This window comes from Pan paniscus, chromosome 1, assembly GCF_029289425.2.
Source record: "Pan paniscus chromosome 1, NHGRI_mPanPan1-v2.0_pri, whole genome shotgun sequence".
In the NCBI taxonomy this organism is placed as follows: domain Eukaryota; kingdom Metazoa; phylum Chordata; class Mammalia; order Primates; family Hominidae; genus Pan; species Pan paniscus.
In genome coordinates this window covers 64,866,495-64,885,651 of record NC_073249.2, presented here as the reverse complement: position 1 = coordinate 64,885,651, position 19,157 = coordinate 64,866,495, and the positions used below count along the sequence as shown (strand labels likewise).

Sequence of the window (19,157 nt, the reverse complement as noted above, 5' to 3'; positions counted from 1 at the left end):
CACTTTACAGATTTCATTGAGACCTCACAAAAACCCTTGAGGAGAGTATTATTATCCTCATTTTACAGATGAGGAGACTGAGGCACAGAAAGATGAATTAATTGCCTAGATCATATAGCTAGTGAGTGGCACAGCCCAGGTGTGAAAGGTAGTCTGACCTCAGAGCTTGCCTCTAACCATGATACTATATTGTCTTACATACTAGTTTTACGGGTTTGCCCTTCTAAACATACTGGGTTTTAAATGGTGTCATATCTGAGAGGTACTATCCTACCACAAGGAATGAATATCTAATGGTGGAACTTAAGGTGTATAGAGGGAGCTGGGCTGAACGGCCTTCTCAGAGTTCCATAAGTCATGCTAGGCACGCAGTGTCTTCATTTCCAGCACATAAAATTGGCTCTTGGGGGACACAATGATTACAAAACTATAGAAATCTTCATGAGGAAATGAACTTCAGAAATAATCTAATCAAATAATAAATAATCAAGTCTTAGAAAGGGGAAATAAAAGGGCAAAGTGAAGTGAGTGAAAAGGCCAAGTTCCCTGACTCTCCTCCTATAAGGCACAAAGCTCTCCTGCCAGTAGCACATTTATAGGGCAACGTTACATTGGTGATTTGGAGGCAGCTGATTTGGGGGGTGAGGAGGAACCATCACAGCTTTAGACAGTGGGATTATTCAGTAAAAGACTAAATTGTTGATATGGGGAACTAAGCAGAACTAAAAAAGGATCAATCTGCTCTCAAAGGTAACAATCAATTAATAGGTGGTAGATGACTCTTTTGAGATTGGCTTACTAGATCATAAACCTCAGGAACTGAGAAAAGAGAAAAGAATTCAAGGCTTAGCCTCTATAAGAGTTCAAGCAAAACTATTCACAGTGAGGATACCACGAAGTCCATTCGAAGCTGCATTTTAAAAAATGTGGAACAGTGGCCAGGCATGGTGGTGGCTCGCACCTGTAATTCCAACACTTTGGGAGGCCAAGGATGGAGGATCACTTGATGATAGGAGTTCAAGACGAGCCTGGGCAACATAGTGAGACCACATGTCTACAAAAAAAATTAGCTGAGCACGGTGGCACATGCCCATAGTCCCAGCCCCTCAGGAGGCTGAGGCAGGAGGATCACTTGAACCCAGGAGTTTGAGGCTGCAGTGAGCTATAACTGCATAATTGTACCCTATCCAGGGCAATAGAGTGAGACCCTGTCTCAAAAAAAAAAAAAAAGAAATAAAAAAAAGAAAAGAAACGAATATGGAACAGTAACTGACATTTCCAATAGTAACATAGAGATTTGGTCAAAATCTAAATTAAATTTTGAAAAAAGAGCATGTTTCAAGAATCAAGGTTTTTTGAAAATTTTTTCTTTTTTTTTTTTTTTTTTGATTATACTTTAAGTTCCAGGGTACATGTGCACAATGTGCAGGTTTGTTACATAGGTATACATGTGCCATGCAGGTTTGCTGCACCCATTAACTCATTATTTACATTAGGTATTTCTCCTAATGCTATCCCTCCCCCTGCCCCCCACCCCACAACAGGCCCCAGTGTGTGACGTTCCCCACCCTGTGTGCAAGTGTTCTCATTGTTCAATTCCCACCTATGAATGAGAACATGCAGTGTTTGGTTTTCTGTCCTTGTGATACTTTGCTCAGAATGACGGTTTCCAGCTTCATCCATGTCCCTGCAAAGGACATGAACTCATCCTTTTTTATGGCTGCATAGTATTCCATGGTGTATATGTGCCACATTTTCTTAATCCAGTCTATCATTGGTGGACATTTGGGTGGGTTCCAAGTCTTTGCTATTGTGAATAGTGCCACAATAAACATATGTGTGCATGTGTCTTTACAGTAACATGATTTATAATCCTTTGGGTATATACCCAGTAATGGGATGTCTGGGTCAAATGGTATTTCTAGTTCTAGATCCTTGAGGAATCACCACACTGTCTTCCATAATGGTTGAACTAGTTTACACTCCCACCAACAGTGTAAAAGCATCCCTATTTCTCCACATCCTCTCCAGCATCTGTTATTTCCTGACTTTTTAGTGATCGCCATTCTAACTGGTATGAGGTGGTAACTCATTGTGGTTGTGATTTGCATTTCTCTGATGACCAGTGATGATGAGCATTTTTTCATGTGTCTGTTGGCTGCATAAATGTCTTCTCTTGAGAAGTGTCTGTTCATATCCTTTGCCCACTTTTTGATGGGGTTGTTTTTTTTCTTGTAAATTTATTTAAGTTCTTTGTAGATTCTGGATATTAGCCCTTTGCCAGATGGGTGGATTGCAAAAATTTTCTCCCATTCTGTAGGTTGCCTGTTCACTCTGATGGTAGTTTCTTTTCCTGTGCAGAAGCTCTTTAGTTTAATTAGGTCCCATTTGTCTATTTTGGCTTTTGTTGCCATTGCTTTTGGTGTTTCAGTCATGAAGTCTTTGTCCTGAATGGTATTGCCTAGGTTTTCTTCTAGGGTTTTTATGGTTTTAGGTCTAACATTTAAGTCTTTAATCCATCTTGAATTAATTTTTCTATAAGGTGTAAGGAAGGGATCCAGTTTCAGCTTTCTACATATGGCTAGCCAGTTTCCCCAGCACCATTTATTAAATAGGGAATCTTTTCCCCATTTCTTGTTTTTGTCAGGTTTGTCAAAGATCAGATGGTTGTAGATGTGTGGTGTTAGTTCTGAGGCCTCTGTTCTGTTCCATTGATCTATATCTCTGTTTTGGTACCAGTACCATGCTGTTTTGGTTACTGTACCCTTGTAGTATAGTTTGAAGTCAGGTAGCATGACGCCTCCAGCTTTGTTCTTTTTGCTTAGGATTGTCTTGGCAATGTGGGCTCGTTTTTGGTTCCATATGAACTTTAAAGTAGTTTTTTTTCCAATTCTGTGAAGAAAGTTATTGGTAGCTTGATGGAGATGGCATTGAATCTATAAATTACCTTGGGCAGTAGGCCATTTTCACGATATTCTTTCTTTCTATCCGTGAGCATGGAATGTTCTTCCATTTGTTTGTGTCCTCTTTTATTTCACTGAGCAGTGGTTTGTAGTTCTCCTTAAAGAGGTCCTTCACATCCCTTGTAAGTTGGATTCCTAGGTATTTTATTCTCTTTGTAGCAATTGTGAATGGGAGTTCACTCATGGTTTGGCTCTCTGTTTGTCTGTTATTGGTGTATAGGGATGCTTGTGATTTTTGCACATTGATTTTGTATCCTGAGACTTTGCTGAAGTTGCTTATCAGCTTAAGGAGATTTGGGGCTGAGACAATGGGGTTTTCTAAATATACAATCATGTCATCTGCAAACAGGGACAATTTGACTTCCTCTTTTCCTAATTGACTTTTATTTCTTTCTTTTGCCTGATTGCCCTGGCCAGAACTTCCAACACTATGTTGAATGGGAGTGGTGAGAGAGGGCATCCCTGTCTTGTGCCCGTTTTCAAAGGGAATGCTTCCAGTTTTTGCCCATTCAGTATGATATTGGCTGTGGGTTTGTCATAAATAGCTCTTATTATTTTGAGATATGAAGAATCAAGTTTTTAAATCGAAGTATTTTTTCCTCATTATTTTTCTTGGCTTGGCAAGTGATTTAATGTTTAATCTTAGAGGTTTGAAAAACAAAAATTAAAGTCTTGCTATAAAATTGACAATACCATTGGCAGTGTTCTCTCCACAAGGGGATTGTGATATGGGGCTTAGTACACTGGGAGGGACTTTACCAACTGAGATGGAAACTGTAATTACTACATTGGGATTCAAGATTGACTCATGTGCTCTTATTTTTAACAGCTGTTTTCATTTTCAACCTAAGAAAACAAAGAGATGGAAGAAAATATGGTACTGTGTCTGGACAAAGTGAGTATGGCCAGATCTGCAAGCCAGGGAATGAAGTTTTAAATTCTTCACATCCTTATAAGAAGCATAAATTTACATATTTCCTCCTCTACTGACCTCAGTAACTGCAGGAGGCACTTGAAATCTTGTCCATTACCTTCTGTATCTATATCAAAGCAAATAATGACACTCCCACTGATGGCTGCGTTTCAGTGGGATCTTTGGAAAAAGTAACTGAAGAAATGGGATTTGGAGATGTGGATGTCAGACAGAAGTCAAAGAAGGAACCAGAAGGAGAGCTCCAATGTAATAGTGGTGGAAGTGAAGCATCTTAATACAGAAGAGAAGAAAAGTATTAATAATCAAATGAGCCACAAGAGAAATTATAGTCATCCAACAATGAAGCCTCAGAGAATGAGGGCCTGGATCTGAATTCTGGACTCTACCATTCAGGCAGACTTAAACTAGATTTTAAATACTTCCTTTCCATAAAGGAAAAAAGATCTAATCTACTGATTCATCATTGTATTTTCAGCTAATAAACTGTTAAATTAATATATGTAAAACTTGTAGAACAAATCTGCTACATTGTAAGTTGCTTTATATACATTTGTTCTTAAGATTATAAGCACAGGTCAATAGCAACTGACAGATCATTAAGCAAATAAACGACAAAGGTTTGCTTTGTAAAAGATAACACTGTGCTGCAATGGTAATATAAGCTTCATTTATTCTAAGTTGTTTGCGAAGGCATTGCTGAACTCAGTCAGAATGTACAGGTGTTCAAGAGAAACCAGATTAGCAGTTATTTTATGAACTTCCTGCCACAGATCTCATGGGAACAAATTCCAGGTTCACAATCACCTACTCTCCTGCCAATAAGCAAATTGAGAGTTTCGTTCTGTGGCCCTCAGAATCAAAATGGTTTTTGGCTTTTAAGCAGTCTCCTGGCAAGCCAACTTAGAAACAAATGGCAGCTATCAGCCCAAACTCTACTCTTCCAGCGTGCTATAATTATGAGAAGGCCTAGGGAGACAGAAGTGCTGGGGAGTAACTTAGACATCACTACATTCAGCTCTCTCATTTAATGGATGAAGAAACTGGAACAAGAAATGGTTAATTTAATAGCTGAAGGTCACACAGCTGGTCAATAGCAGAGCCAAAAGTTGAAAAAGTGGCTCTGGCATGTTGTAAGTGGCCCTGGCATTCATGCTAACTTAAATAATAGACTATGAGAGTTGGAAGTGATATTAAAGGTCACCTACCCCAAGCTCTCATTCAATGTTGGGATCCTTCAGAATCCCAGACAGACACTCGTTTGGCCCCAGCTTGATTATTTCCAGTGACAGGAAGCTCACAATTTAATGAAAATAGTTCTTTCCATCACTGAAATGCTCCAAATTTTCCTTCTATTGAGCCAAAGTCTGTTTCCATGGACTCTCTCCCACTAATCTCATTTCTCCCTTTCAGAACAAAATAGACAAGCTTACTCTTCTTCCATATGGTAACCCGAGAAAAAAACAGTAATCAGCTGAATATCCTTATTTCTCTTCAACTGTTCTTTAAACAGCGTATCTTTTGAATCTTTTTAATTTGACCTTCCCTTTTCCTTCTTTCCCTCAGTGATCCATTCAAATTTATCTATATCTTCCTTAAACTTGACCTCTACAACTGAATACAATAGACTAGGTATTGTCCGACTGGTGCAAATTATACCAAGTCAAAGGATACTTTCTTTTTCTGATCTCTAACCTCTTTTTTAATACAACCACGTCACACTGTTGACTCCTGTCTTTCTAGAGTTATAAATCCTTATACCTTTTTCATATAAAACTCTTGCCAATATAAGCCTCTCCTAGCCTGTATTTCTGCTTTTGACTTCGAAGGACAGATTTTTAACATTATCTCTATTACATTACAACTCACTGTGATCAGCCCAGAGCCCCGAACCTGCTGAAATCATTTAAAAACTGTGATTCTGTCCCCTGAGTCTCTTATACCACAGTATCATCTGAAAACCTGGTAAGTTTGCCTTCTATGTTTCTGGCCAACTCATCGATACAAAAACATTCACCAGATCAGGAGTGAGGAAAGAGCCCTGGGTAACGATAAGCATTTGGGGAGATAGAAGGGAGACACATTTTGGCCATTCATTCAACAATCACATCCTCATGACCAAGAACTGTGTAGGAATACACTATTCTCTTTAGTCTCTCTCTACTTCCTCATTCATGCAGCTGCATGGAAAACTCATATTTGGTAGACATGATTAAGGATTCTGCAAGGAAAGGAAAACTTCTCTAGGCCTCTTGGGGACAGTTATTCATGGGGCCAGCCAGAGAGGAGCTGCTTTTATTTTTTTCCACTTATACAGATTTATAACACATCTGAATCAACTGAAACACCAAAGCTCCAAGGCCTGTGGAGTCATTCTAGATTCTGCCTCTGGCTGTGGTGTTGGGACTCCCTGACTCAGGCTGGGTTTGGAAGCTGCCTTGTTATTTTATTTCATCAGTAAACTGTGCCAAGCCCTGTTAGCTGATCTGCCGGGTGATTTGTGAAAGTTATGTAACAGCATTACTCACTATGCTGCTACGGGGCTCATCTCACTGAGTTACACTCCTAAACTGTCTTTTGCTTCAGGTCAGATGTCATCTTTCCTATGGGAGATGCACTGAGGCTGTGTGCCCCAGTTTCTTTCTAGAACAAAGAAGGGGAACAGGGGAAGGTAATCAACATTTACTGAGTCCCTACCATGGAGTATGGACCATGTGAGATGCTCACACACACACAGTCTCTATAATCCTTTCAACAATCCCATCAGGCAGGAATTAATATCCCCACTTTACAGAAGACAAGAAAATGGAGTTTTGGGAAGGCTAAATAGTTTCTTTAAGCTAGCATGTGGTCAAGCAATGGCCACTTACCTCTAAAGTCCTGTTATAACACTTTATCATGTAATTTTTAAAAACTTTTTATTTTGAGATAATTTTAGATTATCTCAAATAAGATCTCAAATTTGAGATTATCTCAAATTATTAGTTCTTATTTCTCACATGCTGTTATAAGAAATAATATAGAGATACCCTATATACACCCTTCACTCGGGTTTCCCAAAAGGGAGCATCTTGCAACCCTATAGTACAATATACCACAACCATGAAATTGACATTGCTGCAGTCCAACATTTTAATTCAGATTTCACCAGTTTTACATGCATTCCTGTGTGTGTGTGTGTGTGTGTGTGTGTGTGTGTGTGCGCGCATGTGTGTGTGTGTTGTTCCATTTAATTTTTTTTTTTTTTTGAGACGTAGTTTCGCTCTTGTTGCCCAGGCTGGAGTGCAATGGCATGATCTTGGTTCACTGCAGCCTCCACCTCCCAGGTTCAAGCGATTATCCTGCCTCAGTCTCCTGAGTAGCTGGGATTACAGGTGCCCACCACCACGCCCAGCTAATTTTTGTATTTTTTAGTATAGACGGGGTTTTGCCATGTTGGCCAGGCTGGTCTCGAACTCCTGACCTCAGGTGATCCACCCGCCTTGGCCTCCTAAAGTGCTGGGATTATAGGTGTGAGCCACCGAGCCTGGCCTGTTCCATTTAATTTTAAGTTTATTTTAAAAGAGACTTTTCTTCTCAAAGTTTAGAATAATATAATTCTAGAGTTTGATCATAGATTAGAGATCACTTAGTCCAAATCTTTCATTTTACAAATGAACAGACTGAGGGCCACATAGGGTGTGATATGGCATTACTAAAAATAAAGCAAAACAAAACTTCCCTGGAATTAACAATGAATGGTGCTCATTCTAATGAAATGGTAATAAAAGTTTTAATTTTTATTTTAAAACACATTTATACATGACCAACCTAAGCAAATGCTTATCACCATATCATAAATGATAATTCTTACAGGAACCAGCCCCATTACTTAGAAGAAATCAGTAAATTATCAGAGCTCCCTCAATTATATTTTATAAACTATAATACTAAAATATTAATCTACTGACCAAATCATATCTGTATTAGTGGACACAGCCCTATCAGAAGGAGAAGAGGAATATGTCAAGAATACATGTATACCCCATGGAGATCCAGGGACCCAAGGATGAGTTACAGTGGTGTTGGTCTAGTTGAAAGTATAAAAATATAAGAACTCACCCTGAGAATATAAAACACTTCTCAAACAAATGGAAGAATGGTGTTTCTAGTAAAGACATTGTTCTGAGATAAATTTTTGGCTGCAGAGAAAAATACTGCCTACCTTGTCCAGCTAAAGGCAGTCCATCTCTTGAATTCTTGACTTGTCAATAAATATTAAAAGACTATTTGTCAACAGCGAAAAGGAAGTGGTGACTACTAGAACAAGTGAAGACAGACTAACCTCATTTCCTTCAGATAGACATACTAGATTGGTAGATTAGAAGGCTGTCGGAGACATCCTGTACCTAGGCAACTATAACATCTTGCATGATTTTGATTGGCACAGTAAAGAAACTTAGACTGGCTGATGATGCAAATAGACACAATCAAATAGTTAAAACCACCCAAATCATGGGTGCTGCGTAAAGGGCTGAGGTTATTGACATCCTGGAGGGAAATCTCCAGGGCATTGCCTTAAAACATGTTCAATTACTTAGAAAAGAGTGTGAGTGTGTGTGTGTGTATGTGTATTATAGTTATTAAATTTTCTTTACCAACTACATATGAGACACTGAGTTAGGCTCTGAGGATACAAAGCTGAAAAAAAAATATGGCTTTTAACTTCAAGTTCCTCACAGTTTAGTGGATGACAGAATCAGGATCCAAAATGGGGTACAATATGGATAAATGAATCTTGCACTTAAGTCCAAAAACACATCCATATAAGTAAACAATACGTGCCTGATACATAGTAGGCATGAATAAAAAATTGGTGAATAAATTGAATGAATAAAGGTACCAAGTTTGAAGAAAAAAAACCCCAAACCCTGGGGTTTCATTTAGTTGCAAGCTCAGTGCAAGTCAGTCAGGGGTGTGATACAATTGCCCATGAAGCATGTAAGGTTGAGCCTCAGAAATGCGAAATATAACAGGAACAAGAATGGTCACAGATGTATTCTGAGGTATGCTCCTCTGAGCTCATCATTCCATGGCTCTAGCTCATGCTGGATACCAGAATATTTTACAAACATTTTTTAAAATAAAGAAAAAAGTGGAGTACTTCTGAAGAAGACCAAGTGAATGAGGAATCTCACAGCCTTGGAAAGGAAAAACCTAGAAGAAAGAGATCTTTATCTATATGAAGATCTTCAATAGAACAGAGGGCTGGATTCGTTTCATGGAGATTCAGATACTAGAACCAGGGTTGTGTCATTTAGAGTGTGGCAGATTTTGACTCAATATAAGGAGCAAATTTCTAACATATGGGCTTATCTTAAAGTCAAATAGGCTCCAACAGGATGTCAAAAGTTCCCCTAGAAAGGAAGTACTCCATCTGGGCTGAGTTACCTTGTAACAGGTGTACAGATTTGCTCAAATCTCTATTATATAGTCTCATGGCATCATGTGCCTCCCACCACTGTACTTACAGCAGTTATAATATTACAGTTATTAGTGTAATCATGTGAGATATGTCTTTCCCCAAGACTGTAAACTCCAAAAGGATAGGGTGCTGCCATTCATATTCACCCCTGCATCCCTACTCCCTAGTACATAGTACTTATTAAGTGTTCAAAGAAGGAAAGAAAGGAGGGAACGTGGGAGGAGAAGAAAGATTAAAACACTAGAAGGGGTGCTGGTTTAAATCTCCTATAAAGTTCTTCTAAATTTGAAATTTCATGGTTACAAACAAACCCAGGTTGCAAATGATTCACATTGTCTTAACGATTGCCTTCCCTACTGTTGTAAAGAGATACTGAAGGGAACTGATGTACTCTACCCCAGTGCTTCTCAGATTTTGGTGAGCATCAACATCACCTAGCAGGCTTGCTAAAACAGATAGCTGGCCCCCACTCCCAGAGTTTCTGATTCAATAGGTCTGGGGCAGGGCCCAAGAATTTGCATTTCTAAGAAGCTCCCGAGGTGATGCTGATGCTACAGGTCCAGGAACACACTTTGAAAACCACTCCTCTACCCAGCATTAGGAGAGTGGTTCTCAAACATCAGAATCACTTGTGGTAAGGCCGGGCATGGTGGCCCATGCCTGTAATCCCAGTACTTTGGGAGGCTGAGGCAGGCGGATTACCTGAGGTCAGGAGTTTGAGACCAGCCTGGCCAACATGGTGAAGCCCCGTCTCTACTAAAAATGCAAAATTAGCCGGGCGTGGTGGCGGGCGCCTGTAATCCTAGCTACTCTGGAAGCTGAGGCAGGAGAATCACTTGAACCCGGGAGGCGGAGGTTGCAGTGAGCCGAGATTGTGCCTTTGCACGATCGTGCCATTGCAGCCTGGGTGACAAAAGTGAAACTCTGTCTCAAAAAAAAAAAAAAATCCATTCTTGGTTTTGCCATAGACATTCTGATTCAGCAGACCTGGAATTGGATCCAGGAATCTGTATTTAAACAAGCTCTTCAGGTAATTCTGTTGCAGGTGACTTACACATCACGTTTGAGAAAAAAAAAATGACACAAAAGCAAAGGTGATAGTAGAAGACCATGGCTCTTGAATGCTTAGCGTCTTGATGACCTTGTTCCCTCCTTAGCAGGTGACAAAAGGTCCACTCTGTCAACTGCTCACCCACTTAACACAAATGAACCCTTGCATTTAGTCAAAGTGATGGTTAAAAATAGTACCACAATGAAGCTTTATCAAAAAATATGTGGATAAGGAATCAACACTTCAGGTGGGTTCATGAGGACGCCACTCCAAACAACTAGAACTCTACCCATGGTGGAACCCCTCCTCCTCCCTTCGGAAGCAGTCATCATTGTCTGGATGTAAATCCCCAGATGTAACCCTGATTGATCTCATTTTCTCTTTTCTGGCACTCAGTGGATATGTGGATTATAGCTTGTCTGTGATAGCTTTCTTTCCCTAGCATGAATGATCTGTTTCTTTACCATAAGTTTTTTTTTTCAAAGCCTTACAGATATGAAAATGACCCACACTCCAGTCTTTTCTAAAAAGTATGGATGGTGTCATCAGACACTTTCCCCCCCGCAAAAAAAAGGAGAGAATATTTGCTTCTTTCCAAATACCATCAAAATACTCTGTGTGCTGAAGTTGTGATTCATTGAACATGCTTTCCATACACCTGAAAGAGTTAATCTATCACCCCGTGTGCCATAGCCACCAGAGCAAAGTCAGGCCAAGAGAACAATGACACAATCAATTATTTCCTATCTTCCCTGGACAAATCTATATGGCTTTGTATGGGAAGATTTGTATTCTAAGACAGTGAGTGCAAAACTATCTCCCAATCCCTTGATAATTATTTATGGAGATGCTGCTGAGATGACCTCCGGAGAAAAAAATTACACCACAAAACCTAAGCAAAACAAATGAAAACCATCTAATTCCCTCTTTTAAAATGTGAATTTGAAAAAGTGCCCACCATATAATGTTTTACAGGCAGCTGTGGCCATCACACACCCGGGTTATCTTTCAGCTCAGACCACAGAAACTGGGTCACGTGCCTCTCAGTGACGTTGTGGGCATCTGTGTGGCTTACTCTCTGCAGGCAAGTTTACCACACAACTTGGATACGATTTAAAGCAAGCTTGACTGTTCAAACAAATAGGGAAGATGCTTCTTTAGTCACGACTTGTCCTTTTTTGATGACACTTTCTCTTATTTCTGGAAATGCTGTTGACAAACGGGTCTCGGTATAATTTGTCACTGTAGCACATAAAAATACCGGGGACATTCTTCCTGACTGATTCTATGGATTACCTTCATCTTGTGAAATCAGAACACCTTAGTCTTACCAACATCTGTGAGAGCACACTTTCTACAAGTAAAGGCAGACAGTAAAATAACTTGGCTAGCTTTACATGAGAGAACAAATCACTGGCATTAATTGGCATCACTCATCATGTCCTAGCCTAACACACCTACAGAGTGTAGCACTGTCTGATGATGCTATCTGGGAATATTCTACTCATCATCATTACCGATGGTTAATAATAGCATCTACCTTGAACTTGTCAGAGGCTTTTACAGTTTACAACATTTCATTTGATTCTCACTGCAATCTCATGAGACAGGTAAGCCAGATGTAATCATTTCTGGTAGAAAATGGAAAAAACTGAAATCGAAGAAGTTTATGTCATCGCCCAAGGTCATATGAATAAATAACTCATTTTATCAGGTCAGAAAATAAGAATAAAAATAATAGGCACAATATAAATTTCTAGTCCCATGCAGATTCAGCTCCAAAAAGGAGCTAACCTTACTTAAAACTTTTAACTACTGCAGTTTACCCTTGTCTAGGACAATACATCCCAGCTTCATTATTTGTAACCTTTTTCCAAAGACCTAAGAAATTAAACTGACCCATGATCCATTTTCTTCCTAAGAAGGAGGGATGGCAGCCACATACTCCTGCAAACCCATCACCCTGCCCTGATCAGAAAGGTGAGAACATTGGCTAATTTCATGGCCCTCTCCTTAGATTTGGAGGGGCAGTATACAATTTAGTCCTCTTAGAGACCAGATAATTGTTTTTAAAAAAGTAGAACTTCAGTAGTCATGTACCAATAAAGATAATGTCTACATTCCTGACCTATTACAAGAAGAACCAGTACCGCCAACAGAGTTGTCTTTAATTTCTGGGTTATCTGAGCCCACAATGTGTACCAATTTTGAATAATTGCTTTAAGCCAAAAGACACTAGGAAAGCATTTTCCCATTGGGGTGGCCAAAGGCCTGGGATCCTGTGCATCATCAGCATGAGTTGTCTCACTAAGGGATCCATTTAACAGAGCTTTACACTTAGGGTAAATAGGTGATTTCATTGTGAAAACGCTAAGCATTTACAATTATTTTCAGTAAAGTTCAAGGAGCATCTTGTTTAATAACTTGGCTAACAACAAGCTTAAACAAAATAAGATGGGATTACTGAATGGAATATTATGCAGTCACTAAAATAATATTTTTTTCTTTTCCACAAATTAAAATAACAATTATGATGACATTATGAAAAAGTAGTTTGGGGATAACTTTAACTGCAAAAAGCAGATTATAGGCCAAGTATGATGGTTCATGCCTGTAATTTTAATACTTTGGGAGGCCAAGGAGGATTGCTTGAGGCCAGGAGTTCAAGACTAGCTTGGGCAACATAGTGAGACCCCCCGTCTCTACAAAAATTTTAAAAAGAACCAGATTATACATTACATATATATCCTGATTAAGTAATGCAAAACATGAGGAAGGATGAAAAGGGAATGCATAAGAAATAAAAGGTGAGTTATGGGGGATTTTGTACTTGTGGCTCAAAGTTTATGAAATGTTACACTGTTAATTATCCTTAGGAATATACAGGCTGATCTAACGACTTTTTTTTTTTTTTAACTAATCCTCTTATGACCATGGTTGATATTTGCCTTTCCAGAGTCAAAATGGTCCTGGGCAGTTTGCCTCTTAGAATCTCAGAGAGCTGCCGTGAGCACTGGCAGCTTCCAAAGCCCAGCACGCGCCACAGTCCCACCACGCGGGGTCCAATCCAAGGTGTTTGTAAAGAATTTCGGTGAGCAGAGACTCACATGGAAGCGAGCCTCTCTCTCCCTTAGGACGGGCAGAGCTCAAGCCCAGCTCCTGACTCAGTCCACCAAGCAGTCTCCAGTGTGATGTCAATTGAAGAGGACATTCTTTTTTCTTCTCCTGAAAGATATTGTTTGGTGTGGTTTACTCAGAAGAGATCTCCACTGCCTCCTTCAAATGTTCTGCTTTTCAGGAATGGAGGGAAAATCCTTACAGCCTGGAACACTTTTGAGGTTTGTCACGAATGTCCTTGAAAGTAATATTACTATCCCCTGCTTGCCATCAAAACTGGGCACGTCAGGGGACAACACAAGTGTGCCTGTGTCATAGGCGATGTCATCTGTGCCACACCCAGATGGACTTGTGCCCCACTGCACTAGAATGTCCTTATGGACAAGGACTGTCATATTTATCACTGTATCCTCAGGCCATAGCACAGTGTCTAGTGAGAATCAAAACTGGCCACTATTTCCACTTCTGCTTCATCTCCTGTGTGACTCGAGGTGAGTTACTTTGCTTCTCTGGGCCTAATCTCTCATTTCAAGTGGAAGGCTGACCATCATGTCTGCTTTCTCAGCTATGAAACAATGTAATTCTATGATCAACTGAAAGTACCGTCAGTTGTATTGACATTTGGTTGGTGCTTTCCATGATAGTAGTTCAACTTAGGGACATAAAGTTCCGTCTTCAAGGCTACCTTCTCCTTTTCTTCCCGCTAAATATTCTCTCTTTCTCTCTGTCTGCCTGTCTCTCTCTCTCACTCATCTTTCTCTGGGCTGCAGAAAGTCATCAATGTGGCTACTGGAAGATATTAAATGGCACGTGTCTTTCATTATATTTCTATTGGACAGCGCTTGTCTAGGGTCTCTTTGACCTCCTCATTTCCCCTTCTACTCCCCTAAATAACAGTCCATTTCATGGTTATTTCCATTGGACTTACCACATGGAATATCTAATTAATTAACCTAATAAAATAGTGAAAATATTCAAATAAAAAAATTCAAATTTGCCATTTCATGGTCAATGAAAAGATTATAGCAAAACTATGAAATATTACATCATTAACTTATATCTTTCTTTTTATTTGAAAAAGTAGGTTCTTCCTAAACCCCTTAATTTACCATTTAACAAAAGCATTGTGATATACAAAATCATCCAGTTATCCAGAAAAGCTACCTTACTATTTCGGGTGTTTATTTGAATATAAACTGTAAGGTCATTAAGTGATTCTATCTCAACCAGAAATTTTTCTTTCATAAAATGCTTCAGAACAAAATAAATCATACCCTTTGTATAAATCAAGACTATACAATGGAATACAGGTCAGTTCTTGACTATCCTTGCTAATAATGGATAAAGTGATGACAATAATTCTTAAAACTTCATATTTGCTTCTGTACTGATGTTAAGGAAGCTTAATTTGCATTTACATTTGAATTCAAATGAGTCTGATGTTCCACTGATTCATCCTATTTTTAAAACAAAAAGCAAATTTGCCTTTTAAGAACTAACTTGTGCTCAGCTATTCTTTGTTCCTTACTTCCAGTGAGAGTAGATGGCATCTCAGACCAACTGGTTGAAAATGCTCACTTTTCTTCCCTTTCCATGCTCCTTATCCTTCCCACTGAATCTTCTCCCACCCTCAACACACACACATACATACACACACCTGTGCGCACACACAAAAATACACATATACACATGTGCATACACACAAACACACACATCTTTCTCTGGGCTGTAGAAAGTAATCAATACTTTGTCTTAAAGCCCTCTCCCAGGGTAAGAGAAAGGGAAATGGGAAGTCTCTTTGCTTTCCCATTAAGACTCTAGACTGGTGCTATTCAAGAGAAATATAATGAAATATATTTCATATAATGAGATATAATGAAAGCCATGTATGCAATTTTAAATTTTATAGTAGCCATATCAAAAAAAGACACAAGTAAGATTAATGATAATGTTTTATTTAACCCCAAATATCTGAAATATGTGATCAATATAAAAATTATTAATGAGATATTTTGCATTCTTTTTTTAGTACTAAGTCTTTGAAATTTGATGTGCCTTTTATACCTACAGCACATTTGAGTTTGGATTCAGGACATTTTAAGTGATTATTAACCACATGGGGCTATGGCTGCCATATTGGACAGCACACTCTAGATGCTTGTGGTTTAAGAGTATGTTGTTTATTTGAGTCGGGGCAGAGAAGGAGGCAATGAAAGAGAGCATGCCACTGCACACCTGCCCATGTTCAAACAGCCTCATTACAAAGGGATCTGTTTTATATCAATAAAGAAGGGAGAAACTTGACTTTTTCTATAATTCATCAATTACATACATAGCACAGCTTATCCAATAGAACAATCCCAGGATCGGAATAATGCACAAAATTAAGGAATAAAATAAACTTGTAACAAGTCCCTATGTGGATTAAGGTTAGTTCAAATTCAAGACCCTTGACAATTATATCTCACTCATAAACCCTACCTCATGGGCAATGAGGAATCCTTGTGGCTTTAACTTTGAGGGCTCTCTAACAACAATGCCATATGGTAATATTCCTGCTCAGTTTGGTAGAAAACTGCTAACCAGCAACAGACAGATGAGATCATTTCCAAACAGGATACAGCCTTGCAACAATCCACTATATTTATAGTAACAGATTGTTCACCCTGCCTCTACTTTCCACCAAAAAGAACCAACAGCTAAAATGCTTGATGAATTTAGATGCCCCCTGTTTCTATTGTAGACAATCTCAATAGTGGGTACAGACTTGGATCACACATTGTAATTAACTCAATCCATGGAACTATTTGAAAGAATTGGTCCAATGATCTAATTCCCTTATAGTAAAATAGAAAAAAGAGGAAATAAAAACAAAACCTCAATTCTTGTGTCAGAAATGTCAAAGCTTTTGCAGGAATGAGTGTGTATGTGTGTGTGCACATTTCCTATGTTGGTGTGTTAATGATAAGTAAGTAAATCCCTCTTGGGCATTCATAGATCCTAATTGCATTTTGTGATTGTGGAAGGCATGATGGAATCATAGAACTAAAATGGACTTTAAATGTCCAATCCATTTCCCTACGAATAAGGCAATATTTATTTATTAAATAGTTGTAACTAGTTACTAGTTATTAAATAGTTGTAACAGCATAGAAAATATTCCAGACCAATTATAATTATTAATAACTGTAAAAAGCTAATGTTTATTAAATAGTGTGGGTTTACGTTACAATCAAGAACATTTCTACAGGTAGCATCCTTAGTAGCTGGGCATAACATTGAATAAAATAACATTGAAAAGTCACTATCGTGTCTTCCCAGAGCTTTTCTTTCAAGCTGAATAATACAATTATTGCTAGTATTCCTTATAGGTTTTGTTTGTTAATCCCATACTTATTTTTTTTTTAATCTTCTCTGATAGCATTCTCTATCTCCACATTTCTCTTCAGTTCTAGGCTGGGCATAGTTCTCTCTAATTCTGTGCTTCTTTAACACAATTTATTTTATATGTTGCCTGACCTCTCCCCCTTCAACCCCAGCACTCCTGGATCCCCTTAATCCACTCTACTATTTTTCCACAGCACTTGCTACATTCTATCATGCTACATAATTTCTTTACTGTGTTCATGGTCTATTTTCTGTTTCCACCATTGGCCCCTAACTAGAATATAAGTGTCACAAGAACAGGCATCTTTGTTTTGCTCAGAACCTAGAATAGAACTTGGCACACACTATATACTCAATAAATATTTGTTGAATAAATGAATGTAGATCTGAACAGTGTACATTACCAGTTTCTAATTAAGCTTAAGTTAATGTATAAGTATTCATCTAGACCCATGTTTCTAGCCGATTGGTAAGTACATTGGGCAAGACAAAATTACACGTCTAAACTAAAAATGAACATTTATTGTGTTACAATATAAATGAAAGCAAATGGGTTATGTAGTAATACTGCTCTTTAAAAAGTGTTATTCTTCAGTATCAAAGATTGGGGATACTGATTACTTCTGACTTATTCCCATATTTTTCTAGTTATAAATGCTGAATCCACAAGTCTAGAATGTTCAATTATGTTCACCCACTTCTCAATTTAAATATAAGTATTAAATATCAAATCTATTTTAGGCTCCTGATTGACATCATTATTTGTTTTATAAGTCAGATTTTGTGGTCTTAGATCTTTAAAATATTGTGCCTACATGCCTTCTGGAGAAAAATGACCCAGTTTTCATTTTGTAAAATGGCAATCTTATTCATATGGGTCTATTTTTGATCGGTATTTTCTCCCTAATGCTTATTGTAGTACCTAACATACAGTAAGGGTTCTAAAAATCTTTATTTATTTAATGAAAAATTCATTCTGGCAAACTTTGAAAATTTGACCATGGACATTTAGGAAGAAAGCAACAAAGGTGACACATTCGAAACATGGGGAAAAATTTTAAGCTGGAAAAAAGGTGATAACTAATTGATGCAGAAATGAGAAAATCATAATTCAACCAAATTATTCCTCCTATCACCTAATCATTATTATGTATTCACTCACTCCCCTAACACTGGTTGAACATATTCTATGTATGAGTCACTGTGAGGGATTCTCTGAATACAAGGGAACAAGATTTGGTTCATGGGCATAAAGTTTGAGTGGGAAAGAATAATAAATCCACCACCTATTCCCCATTGGATCCCAGGCACTCTGAACAATCACAAGGCAGGTGCCTGGTAAGTGTTTCGCAAAAGAAGGCATAATGATCTGTAACACAACAGCGAGTGTGATAAATGCTACTAGTGAAAGCAATGGGCCATGGGAGTCTGGTTTGGAATATGGATGTTTTCATGGAACAGGGAGCTAAGTAGACATGGGTGGGCTGAACTGTGGCAGGTGGCAGGTTCTCAAGGCAAAGAAAGAGCGTGACCCAAAGCACAGAGGAAAGCCACAGAGCACAGTATCCTCATCACACAGTATTTCCTTTTTTAAACACCCAACCTATGAAATCTTCAAGCCTATCCTAGAAAGAGTTCTTAATTTATATTAGGTGCAGACATAAAACAATGTGGTTATAAAGGCTTCCAACAGATAGAGTGCAAGGTGATGGGTTCTGGAGTCTGCAAGGCTTAGGGGCTTCCTAACTGGCATCAAGATGCTATTGTGTAAGGCGAGACGCCATGAACAAAGGCCTAAGGACAGAGCCTGCACTTGGTGAGTTCTCTAGCTTCCAGTGACCTTCCTTCTTCTCCTTTGCTGTGTCCTAATGGCAGCCTTGAGCTTAGTACAGATGGGAAAAGCACACTACAACATTTAATCTATTCCCATGAGTGTGAGCGGACCTTCAAAATGAATGTTTTGGATCCCCCATTGAATATGACATGTAAACATTTAATAATATTTTCTAAAATAATTTATAAATTGATTGTAATTAGAAACCCAGCAGGCATTAGGGAATAATTAGCTACAATGAATGTAAATTCACAATGAGAATATATGCCTAAAATGATCAAGAAAAGTATTATACGACTGAATTGTAAGTGGAAAATGTTCTTATTAAAGAATATGCAACAAAAATCTACAATCAAATTAAAATTGCATTAACATGAGAATAAACAAATAGATATACATATACATATGTG

General features: G+C 38.4%; 1 protein-coding gene across 1 annotated transcript in view; it reads right to left on the bottom strand.

The window, feature by feature from the left end:
- The window catches only part of NIBAN1 (niban apoptosis regulator 1), a 177,003-nt gene that overhangs the window by 41,065 nt on the left and 116,781 nt on the right, over positions 1 to 19,157 (bottom strand). The gene's annotated exons all lie outside the window — the stretch shown is intronic.